The sequence below is a fragment of the Oryctolagus cuniculus genome, chromosome 10, assembly GCF_964237555.1.
Source record: "Oryctolagus cuniculus chromosome 10, mOryCun1.1, whole genome shotgun sequence".
Lineage (NCBI taxonomy): Eukaryota > Metazoa > Chordata > Mammalia > Lagomorpha > Leporidae > Oryctolagus > Oryctolagus cuniculus.
The window spans coordinates 69,263,352-69,275,307 of record NC_091441.1 but is presented as its reverse complement, the minus strand read 5'-3'; the positions used below and the strand labels follow the sequence as shown (position 1 = coordinate 69,275,307).

The following is an 11,956-nucleotide window of genomic DNA, read 5'->3' as shown; positions in this document are numbered from 1 at the left end:
ATCCCACCTCCATTCCAATCCTGTTTCCTGTTAATGCACACCCTGGGAGGCAGCGGGTGAAGGCTCAAGTACTTGAATCCCTGCCACCCATGTGGGAAACAATGACAGAGCTCCCGGCTCCTGGCTTCAGCCTGGCCCAGCCCTGGCTGTTGAGAGCATTTGGGGAGTTAACCAGCAGGTGGAAAAGTTCTCTTTCTCTGTAACTGTATCTTTCACATAATAAAAATAAATGAATATTTTTAAAAAAAGGAATCATACAGCAAGTGGTCTTTTGTGTGTGGCATCTTTCTCTTAACATGATGTTTTCAAGGTTTATTCATGTTGTAGCTTGTATAAGCACTTCATGCTTTTTTAAAAGATTATGTATTTGGGGCCAGCACTATGGCGTACTGGGTAAAGCTGCCACTTGCAGTGCTAGCATCCTATACTGGCGCTGGTTTGAGTCCTGGCTGCTCCACTTCTGATCCAGCTCTCTGCTATGGCCTGGGAAAGCAGTAGAAAATAGCCCAAGTGTTTGCACTCATGTGGGAGACCCAGAAGAAATTCCTGGCTCCTGGCTCCTGGCTCCTGGCTCCTGGCTTCAGATCAGCCCAGCTCCGGCTGTTTCGGCCATTTGGGGAATGAATCAGCAGACGGAAGACCTCTCTCTCTCTCTGCCTCTCTGTAACTCTGCCTTTCAAATAAATAAATCTTAAAAAAAAAAGAATATGCTACTTATTCATTCTTTAGTTGATGAGCATTTGGGTTCTTTCCCCTATGGGGCTCTTCAGAACAATGCTGCCATGAACACACTTGTGTAGGTTTCTGTGTGGACACATGCTTTCAGGCCTCCTGGCCGACCCCTGATAGTGGACAAGGTGAGTCAGATGGCAACGGTGTCTACCTTCAGAAGAGCAGCCCGACAGCTTTCCATAGCCCGTTACAGTCCTACCACAGTGAGGGCTCCGAGTCCACACACCAGACAACACTCAGATCTGTGTAATTAAAAAAAAAAAACACATTTATTTATTTATTTGAAAGTCAGAGTTACACGGGGTTGGGAGGAGGGGAGACAGAGACTTCCATTAGCTGGTTCACTCCCCCAAACAGCCGCAATGGCCAGAGCTGCACCAACCCGAAGCCAGGATATAGGAGCTTCTTTCGGGTCTCCCATGCAGGTGCAGGGGCCCAAGGGCTTGGGCCATCTTCTACTGCTTTTCCAGGCCATAGCAGAGCTGGATCAGAAGTGGAATAGCTGGGACTCAAACTGGTGCCCATATGGGGGGGGGTACCAGCACTGCAGGTGGTAGCTTTACCGGCTACGCCACAGCGCCGGCCCCCTGTTATTTTTGGTGATGGTCACTTTGGGGACTGATGAGGAATCTCTTGGTGGTTTTCACCTGCCTTTCTCCATTGACTAAGGGGATTGCACAGCTTTTCCTACCTACTGGCCATTTGTATCTCTGCTTTGGAGACATCTATTCAGATGCTTGGCCCATTTAAAAAAAAATGGTTTTAACGAGATAAAATTCACATGGCAGATAATTCATCCACTTAAGGCATAAAAATCTGAGGTAGGCATTTAGCTTAGCAGTTAAGATACCCACGTCTCACAGTGGATTACATGGGTTTGACAACCAGCTCAGGCTCCTGACTCCAGCTTCTTGCTAATGTGGATGCTGGCAGGCAGTAGTGGCGACCCAAGTAATTGAGTTCCTGCTACCTGCTGGGAGACCCGGATTGAGTTCCAGGTTCCTGGTTTCAGCTTGGCCTAGGCCTGGCTGTTGCAGGCATTTGAGGAGTAACCCAATGGATGGAATCTCTCTCACATACACACACTCTCTCTTCCTTTCAAATACATAAATTTTAAAATAATAAATAGCTTAAAATGAAGTATATAAATCAATGGTTGGGGTGGGCTTTGGGAGCAGTGGTTAAGATGCTACCCAGAATGCCTGCATCTCCCAGCTCTGCTTCCATTCCAGTTTCCTGCTAATGCACACCCTGGGAGGCAGCAGGTGATGCCTCAAATTCTTGAGTCCCTGACACCCAAAGGGGAGATCCAGATTGAGTTCTGGGCTCCTGGCTTCAGCCTGGTCCAACCCTGGCTGAAGTGAGCATTTAGGGACTGAATCAGAAGATGGGAGATCTCTGTTTATTTCTCTCTCTCTCTCTCTCTCTCAAATAAATATAAATAAATAAAAATCAGGCCAGCGCCGCGGCTCACTAGGCTAATCTTCCGCCTTGCGGCGCCAGCACACCGGGTTCTAGTCCCGGTTGGGGCGCTGGATTCTGTCCCGGTTGCCCCTCTTCCAGGCCAGCTCTCTGCTGTGGCCAGGAGTGCAGTGGAGGATGGCCCAAGTGCTTGGGCCCTGCACCCCATGGGAGACCAGGATAAGTACCTGGCTCCTGCCATCGGATCAGCGCAGTGCGCCGGCCGCAGCGTGCCGGCCGTGGCGGCCATTGGAGGGTGAACCAACGGCAAAAGGAAGACCTTTCTCTCTGTCTCTCTCTCTCACTGTCCACTCTGCCTGTCAAAAAATAAAATAAAATAAAAAATAAAAAATAAAAATCAAAGAAAATATTTCTTTTAAAAAGATTGTTTAAAACTAATTAGGGGTTGGGGTTGTAGTGTAGCAGGTTGAGCTACTACCTGCAGCTCCATCATCCCATATGGATGCTGATTCCAGTCCTGGCTGCTCCACTTCTGATCCAGCTCCCTGCTGATGCACCTAGGAAAGCATCAGAAGATGGCCCAAGTGCCTGGGCCTCTGCATCCATGTGGGAAACCCAGAAGAGTCTCCCAGCTCCTGGCTTCAGATAGGTGCAGATGTGGCTAATTGGGGAGTGAATCATCAGATAAAAGACTCTCTCCCTCTCCCTCTCCCTCTCCCTCTCCCTCTCCCTCTCCCTCTCCCTCTCCCTCTCTCTCTCCTCTCTCTGTGTAACTCTAACTTTCAAATAAATGAATAAATCTTTAAAAAATTCAATTGAGATATATGGATTTGTAAATAGATTCTCAATTCTATTCCATTGATCTATATGTTTATCCTCATGCCAATACCACATAGTTTTGATTGCAGTTAAGTATGAGTAGTCTAACTGTATTCTTTTTCTTTTTTTTAAGATTTTATTTATTTATTTGAAAGAGTTACACAGAGAGAGAAGGAGAGGCAGAGAGAGAGAGAGGTCTTCCGTTGTCTGCTGATTCACTCCCCAACTGACCACAATAGCCAGAACTTCACTGATCCGATGGCAGGAGCCAGGAGTTTCTTCCAGGTCTCCCACGTGGGTGCAAGGGCCCAAGGACTTGGGCCATCTTCCACTGCTTTCCCAGGCCATAGCAGAGAGCTAGATTGGAAGAGGAGCAGCCGGGACCCAAACCAGCACCCATATGGGATGCCAGTACTGCAGGCAGTGGCTTTACTCACTATGCCACAGTGCTGGCCACTAACTGTATTCTTTTTCAAGGATGTTTTTGGGACCCCTAGAAATTTCATATGTGGGGCTGACACTGTGGCATAGTGGGTAAAGCAGCTGCCTGCAGTGCCAGCATCCCATATGGGTGTCGGTTCGAGTCCCTGCTGCTCCGCTTCTGACCCAGCTCTCTGCTATGGCCTGGGAAAGCAATGGAAGATGGCCCAAGTATTTGGGCCCTTGCACCCACGTGGGAGACCCTGAGGAAGCTCCTGGCTCCTTCAAATTGGCACAGCTCTGGCCATTGTGGCCAACTGGGGAGTGAGCCAGCAGATGGAAGATCTCTCTCTGCCTCTCCTCTCTGTGTAACTCTGACTTTCAAATAAATAAATATTAAAAAATTCCATATGAATTTGAGGACTGACCTTTCAATTTCTGCAAAAGAAGAAGACAGCTGTTGGAACCGTAACAGGGATGGTGTTGACTCTGCAGGTCACTCTGGGCAGCATGGCCCTCATAGTATTGAATCTTCCAGTCTATCAGTGGGGAATGTTCTTCTATCAGTTAATATTACAGTCTTCCTTAATTTCTTTCAGCAATGTTTTCTGGTTTTCTGTGTACGTTTTCCACCTCATTGGTTAAATTCATTCCTAGATATTTTATCCTTTTAGATACAATTGTCACTGGAATTGCTTTCTGAACGTCTTTCTTGGATTGTTCATTGCAGATATATAAAAATACACCAATGTTTGTGTCTGATCTTGTACCCTGCAACTTTGCTGAGTTTGTCTGTTACTTCCAGTGGCTTCTCTAGATCCCTCGGGATGTTTAATGCTGCAGGATCACGTCACCTGTGAATAGAGATAGTTTCACTTCTTCCTTTCCAACATGGATGCCTACTAGTTCCTTTGTCTGCCTAAGTGGGCAGCCTTGTCTTGCTCTTTATCTTAGAGGGAAAGAAAGTCTTTCACCATTGAGTATGATGTTAGCTATGCGTTTTTCACCAATGCCCTTTATCAAGCTGGAGAATTTCTAGTTTTGATGAAATGGTGTTGAATTGTGTTAAAGGTCTTTTCTAAACAAAGGAAGATGAGCATGTGACTCTTTTCCCCATCATTCTATTCGTATGGTGGATGAGGGGTCTCCAACAAGCTTGTGAATAATGGGTATTATGGGAAAACTATGCATAATTTTTTTAAACCTTGTACAAAAAGAAATTTAACTCTTAGCTCCATTTTCCATAAACTTTTCAAAGTACCCTCAAGTTACATTAATCATTTTTTTCATATTTAACCAACTTTACATTCTTGATATAAATCCCACTTAGTGATGACCTACAATTTTTTAAATATGTATAACTATAAATGACCCTATGTTTTGTTTGCACAGGTATTTTGTTGAGAATTTTGCCTGTATACTCCTAAGGGATACTTTTTTGTATTTTACTTCTCTTCCGATGTCCATCTGGCTTTGATAACAGGGAACGCTGGTTTTACAGAATAAGTTAAGAAGTGTTCATTCTCTTCTATTTTTGGAAGAGTTTGAGGAGGATTAGGGTTAATTCGTCCTTAAATATTTGGTAGAATTCACTAGTGACACCATCTGGTTCTGGATTTTCTTTGTTTGGAGGCTTTTGATTTTGTATTTGATCACTTGTATAGATCTATTGAGATTTTTCTATTGCTTGTTTAATCAGTTTACGAGAACTCTTTCTAGACATTTGTTCTAGGCTGTCTGACTGACCGGCATGCAATTGTCCGTAGTATCATTTTTAACACTTTTTATCTGAAAAGAAAATAGTGATGACCTATTTTCATTTCTGATTTTAGAAATATTAACTTCTGGTTTGATTGCAAATAGCAACTTCTCCTTTTTCTGTTAGTTTATTTTTTATTTTTTTATTTTTTGACAGGCAGAGTAGACAGTGAGAGAGAGACAGAGAGAAAGGTCTTCCTTTGCCGTTGGTTCACCCTCCAATGGCCGCCACGGCCAGTGCGCTGCGGCCAGCGCATTGCGCCGATCCAATGGCAGGAGCCAGGTGCTTCTCCTGGTCTCCCATGGGGTACAGGGCCCAAGCACTTGGGCCATCCTCCACTGCACTCCCTGGCCACAGCAGAGAGCTGAGAGCTGGCCTGGAAGAGGGGCAACCGGGACAGAATCTGGTGCCCCGACTGGGACTAGAACCCGGTGTGCTGGCGCCGCAAGGCGGAGGATTAGCCTAGTGAGCCACCGGCGCCAGCTTCTGTTAGTTTAACAAAAAGGTTTGTTAATCTTCTTGAACTTTCCAAAGAACCACTATTTTTTTTCTTTTTTTTTCTTTTTCTTTTTTTTTCCGAGAGAAAGAGAGCTTACATCTGCTAGTTTACCCTAAAGGCTAGGCTGTGCTGGACTCAGGAGCTGAGAACTCAATCCAGATCTCCCGTGGGTGGAGAGGTCCAACTACCTGAGCCGTTACCACTGCCTCCCAGGGTCTGCATTGGCAGGAATCTGGAGCCACCCAGACACTTGGATACGGGATGTGGGAGTCTTAACCAGCACCCATCTGTCTGTCTGTCTATCTATCTATATGCAATTTTAGGAGCATAATGAAACTTCCCACCATACCCTCCCTTCCTCACTCCCATTCTCCCTCCTCCTTCCTTTCTCATTTTTCTTTTAATTTTTACAATGACATACATTCAATTTGCTTTATAATCACAAGTTTAACCCTCCACCAAATAAAGAATTCAACAAGTAGTAAGTAGGAAAACTTAAGAAGGACTACTGTTCCTCAAGAGTGTAGGCAAGGGCTAGAAACAATAATCAAATCTCAAAATGCTAATTTCACTCAAATACCTTACTTTTTCTGTATCGTGTTTATTAGTTACCACAAATCAGGGGGAACATACAGTGTTTGTCTTTTGGGGACTGGCTTATTCCACTAAGCATAATGTCCTCCATTTTGTTGCAAAAGGCAATATCTCAATTTTTTAATGGCTGAGTAGTATTCCATAGAGTATATATACCACAATTTATTTATTCTGTTATCAGCTGATGAATATATCATAGCTATTGTGAGTTGAGCTGCTATAAATGGAGGTACAGATAACTTTCTTTTAAGATTTATTTATTTATTTGAAAGTCAGAGTTACACAGAGAGATAAGGAGAGGCAGAGAGAGAAAGGTCTTCCATCCTCTGGTTCACTCCCCAGTTGGCCACAACGGCCGGAGCTGTGCTGATCCAAAGCCAGGAGTTTCCTCCAGTCTTCCCACATTGGTGCAGGGGCCCAAGGACTTCAGCCATCTTCCACTGCTTTCCCAGGCATACCAGGGAGCTGGATTGTAAGTAGAGAGGCAGGACTCAAACCTGTGCCCTCATATGGGATGCCAGCACTGCAGGTGGTGGCTTTAACCACTATGACACAGCTCTGGCCCCACAGATAACTTTCATATGCTGATTTCATTTCCTTTGGCTAAATTCCCAGGAGTGGGGTGGCTGAATCGTGTGGTAGGTCTATTCCTAGGTTTCTGAGGAATCTCTATACTGTCTTCTACAATGGCTGCACCAGTTTACATTCCCACCAACAGTGGATTCAGGATTAGGGTATCTTTTCTTTTTTTTTTTTTTTAAGATTATTTACTTATTTATTTGAAAGCCAGATTTACACAGAGAAGAGAAGGAGAGGCAGGAGAAAGAGAAAGATCTTCCGTCATTCACTGGTTCACTCCCCAGTTGGCCACAACAGCCAGAGCTGTGCTGCTCTGAAGCCAGAGCCAGGAGCTTCTTCCATCCCATACGGGTGCAGGGGCCCAAGGACTGTGGGCCATCCTCTACTGCTTTCCCAGGCCCTAGCAGAGAGCCGGATTGGAAGTGCATCCAGGACTCAAACCGGTGCCCATATGGGATGCCTGTACTGTAGGCAGTGGCTTTACCTGCTACGCCACAGTGCCGACCCCTAGGGTATCTTTGCCCCCACATCCTCACTAGTATTTATTTTTTGATTTTTGGATGATAGGCATTCTAATTTGGGTGAGGTGGAACTCATTGTTTGACTGACAGATGCCCACCCCAATGAACCAAGATTTGTTTCTCCTGTCTTCTATTTTATTTATCTTTATGTTCATCTTTATTTTTGAATGGCAGTGTACCATTTTCTTCCTTCTCCTAGATTCAGGTTGAGTTTGATCCTTTTTCTAGTTCCATAAGAAATTTATGTTATTGGCCAGTGCCGCGGCTCACTAGGCTAATCCTCCGCCTGTGGCGCTGGCACCCCGGGTTCTAGTCCCGGTTGGGGCGCCAGATTCTGTCCCGGCTGCTCCTCTTCTAGTCCAGCTCTCTGCTGTGGCCTGGGAAGGCAGTGGAGGATGGCCTAAGTGCTTGGGCCCTGCACCCACATGGGAGACCAGGAGAAAGCACCTAGCTCCTGGCTTCGGATTGGCGCAGTGCGCCGGCTGTAGCAGCCATTTGGGGGGGTAAACCAATGGAAGGAAGACCTTTCTCTCTGTCTCTCTCTTTCTCTCACTAACTCTGCCTGTCAAAAAAAAAATTATGTTATTGACATGATATCTTTTTTTTTTCTTTTTAAACATTTATTTTAGGGGCCGGTGCTGTGGTGTAGCAGGAAAAGCCACTGCCTGCAATGCTGGCATCCCATTTAGGTGCCGGTTCAAGTTCCGGCTGCTCCACTTCTGATCCAGCTCCCTGCTAATGTGCCTGGGAAAGCAATAGAAGATGGCCCAGTGCTTGAGCACCTGCACCCACGTTGGAGACCCAGAAGAAGCTCCTGGCTCCTGGTTCCTGGCTCCCAGCTTTGGATCCGTCCAGCTCTGGCCATTACAGCTGTTTGGGGAGTGAACCAGCGGATGGAAGACCTCTCTCTCTCTGCCTCTGTGTCGCTCTGCCTTTCAAAAAAATAAATCTTTTAAAAAAGAGAGAAAAGGAGGAACAGAGAGAAAGAGATCTTCCATCTATGGATTCACTTCCCAAATGGCCACAGTAAATCACAAAACAGCAGGGGCCCAAGCATGCGGGCCATCATTAGCTGCTTTCTCAGGTGCATTGGCAGGGAGCTGGATTGGAAGGGGAGCAGCTGGGACTGGGATGCCAATCGGCACTTATATGGGATGCTGGTGCTGCAAGTGGTGAGGTATGGCTTTCAAAGGGAAAGTCAAGGGTCCTCTTGGATAAAAGGGACAGTTAACAACCTCCCAGAACAAAGAAAGAGCAACTAACCAGTAACTGTGTATGCATGCATGTGCAACCCTATAGCCTTAAAGTACCCAATCTGAACATATGTAATCACTTAAGGGAGACAAAGAAACCAAGATTGTAGACAGGGTAACGCTGGACTTTGTTCCCGGCTCAGTCTTTGGGATGTCAATCCACTGGGCCTCATGCCAACATGAATAAAACTGCTTCCTGCTCAGAGCCTCGGTGTCCTGTCTCTCTGTCCAAGAAGCCCACTACAGTGGCAGCTTAACACGCTGTGCCACAGTGCTGGCCCCAGTCTTCCTCTTGTAACTGGTTTCCTGGTTTCCACCTTCATTCTGTTGTGGTCAGAGAAGATACTTTTTTTTTTTTTTTTTTTTTTTGACAGGTAGAGTTACAGACAGTGAGAGAGAGAGAGAAAGGTCTTCCTTTTTCCACTGGTTCACTACCCTAATGGCCGCCATGGCCAGCGCGCTACGCTGATCTGAAGCCAGGAGCCAGGTGCTTCCTCCTGGTCTCCCATGCAGGTGCAGGGCCCAAGCACTTGGGCCATCCTCCACCACCTTCCTGGGCCACAGCAGAGAGTTAGATTGGAAGAGGAGCAACAGGGACAGAATCCGGTGCCCATGTGGAATGCCGGTGCTGCAGGCGGAGGATTAACCAGGTGAGCCACGGCGACAGCCCCGAAGATACTTTTTTAAAAAAAATATTAATTGGGACCTGCGCTGTGGTACAGCGGGTTAATGCCCTGGCCTGAAGCACCAACATCCCATATGGGCGCCAGTTCAAGTCCCGGCTGCTCCACTTCTGATCTAGCTCTCTGCTATGGCCTGGGAAGGCAGTAGAAGATGGCCCAAGTCCTTTGACCCCTGCACCTGTGTGGGAGACCTGGAGCAGGCTCCTGGCTCCTGGCTTCAGATTGGCGTAGCTCCAGCAGTTGCAGCCAGTTGGGGAGTGAACCATCGGATGGAAGACCTCTCTCTCTCTCTGCCTCTCTTCTGTATAACTTTGACTTTCGAATAAATAAATAAATCTTTAAAAAATATTTATTTATTTGAAAGGCAAAGTGACAGAGAAAGAGGGAAACACACACACACATACACACACAGATCTTCCATCTGCTGATTCATTTCCCAAATGGCTGCAACAGCCAGGGAAAGCCAGGAGCCAGGAGCACCATCTATATCTCCCACATGAGTGACGGGGACCCAAGCGGTTGAGCCATCACCTGCTTTCTCCCAGGGTGCACATTAGCAGGAAGCTGGAACCAGAAGCAGAGCTGGGACTTGAACTCGGGCTCTGTGATGTGATCAGGGCATGTTAACCACTGTGCTAAAAGTTTACCCCAGGATTTTTAATTTTATTTATTTATTTTGTTGGAAAGAGAGAGAGAGAGAGAGAGAGAGAGACATTCCACCTACTAGTTCATTTGTCAAGTGACCACAACAGCAAGGGCTGAGCCAGGCCAAAGCCAGGAGCCAGAAGCTTCATTGGGGTAACCCACGTGAGTGGCAGAGGGCCAAGCACTTGGGCCACCTTTCACTGCTTTCCTACGCCATCAACAGGGGGCTGGATCAGAAGTGGGGCAGCTGGCTCCCAGACCAGCACACATATGGGATGCCGGCATCACAGACAGTGGCTTTACCCACTACACCATAATGCCAGCCCACGAATTTTATTTTAAATCACTGGTTGCAATGGTTAATTTTAGGTGTCAACTTGCCTGGATTAAGCAGTATCTAGAGAACTGGTAAGGCATTATTTGTGAGGGAATTTCCAGGGCAGACTGGCTTGTGAGGTGGTGGACTAAGTGGAGTGGATTCGCCTCAATATGGGCAGGCACCATCCAAACACCTGGGGGCCAGGCAGAACAAAAAGGCAGGGACGGGGAAGTTCTGTCTCCCTCCTGTGCAGCAGGGACACCCTCACTCTCCCGTCCTTGGACCTCAGAACGCCAGGTCCCCTGGCCATGGGACTCAGGATCTCACTAGTGGCATCCTGGCTTTCAGGCCTTTGGATTAGGAACAACACCCTGGTTGCCCTGGTTCTGAGGCCTTTCAAGTCTTTTTAAAAATTATTTTATTTATTTGAAAGTCAGAGTTACACACAGAGAGAAGGAGAGGCAGAGAGAGAGAGAGAGAGAGAGCTGTATCTTCCATTCCGCTGCTTCACTCCCCAAATGACCACAATGGCCGGAGCTGCACTGATCCAAAGCCAGGAGTCAGGAGCTTCTTCTGGGTCTCCCATGCGGATACAGAGGCCCAAGGAGCTGGGCCATCTTCTACTGCTTTCGCAGGCCATAGCAGAGAGCTGGATTGGAAAAGGAGCAGCCAGGATTCGAACCAGCGCCCATATGGGCTGCTGGCTCTGCAGGCTGGGGCTTTAACCCGCTGCACCACAGTGCCGGCCCCAATAAGTTTTTTTTTTTTTTTAAAGATTTGTTTGGGGCCAGTGTTGTGGCAAAGTGGGTTAAGTCACCTCCTGCAAAGCCAGCATCCCATATGAGCACTGGCTCAAGTTCCAGCTGCTCTACTTTCAATCCAGCTCCCTGCTAATGTGCCTGGGAAGATAGCAGGGGTTGGTTCAAGTGCTTGGGCCTTTGCCACTGATGTGGGAGTTCCAGATAGGGCTCCAGGCTCCTAGTTTGGCCTGTCCAGCCCCGGCCATTGCAGTCATATGGGGAATGAAACATCAGATGGAAGATCTTTCTCTCTGTAACTCTTTCAAATAAATAAGCAAATCTTAAAAAAGAGAAAAGAAAGGAAAGGGAAAAGAAAGAGAGGAAGAGAGAAAGAGAAAAGAGAAAAAAAGGCACTGGTTCACACCCACAATCACTGCAATGGCTGAGCTGTGCCAGGCCAGCTGGGGGCCAGCCCACATGGAGCAGGAGTTCAAGAACTCTGCTGCTTTCCCAGGCCATAGCAGAGAGCTGGATCGGAAGTGGAGCAGGCGGGACTTGAACCAGCACCCATATGGGTTGCTGGCACTGCAGACATCAGCTTAGCCCGCTGTGCCACAGTGCCTCTGAGTCACTCTCGGTCACTGGAGTTTTGTCCTCATTATGGACCTGCCCTGACTCCTGTGTCCATTGCCTCAAACTCGAGGAGGCTGGGAGCCTCCGCCTGGACTCCTGTGTGCCGGCAGTGGGTGGGGGCGCCTGGAAACAGCGAGGTTATCCCAGGGCTCACCTTGGCAGTCTCCTGGCTCTCGGGGTTGCTGGCCATCACTGCCTGGTGTTTGACGTCTTCAAAACCATACTTCAGGTATTTTGCTTTTTGTATTTCTTGGTCGTTGCAGGCCCTGCTACTCTATATTATCTGGGAACAGAAAATTTCTCATTAAAAAATTGCTGCATCGTTTTGTACTGTGTGG

General features: G+C 47.2%; 1 long non-coding RNA gene across 1 annotated transcript; it reads right to left on the bottom strand.

Annotated features, from left to right (window-relative positions):
* Nucleotides 1–6,485: 6,485 nt before the first annotated feature.
* On the bottom strand, nucleotides 6,486–11,901 carry LOC138844057 (uncharacterized). The gene is made up of 2 exons (XR_011379446.1): nucleotides 11,773–11,901; nucleotides 6,486–6,710 (listed from the first exon to the last, which is right to left on the bottom strand). It is a non-coding gene; the product is annotated as an uncharacterized lncRNA (long non-coding RNA).
* Nucleotides 11,902–11,956: the final 55 nt, after the last annotated feature.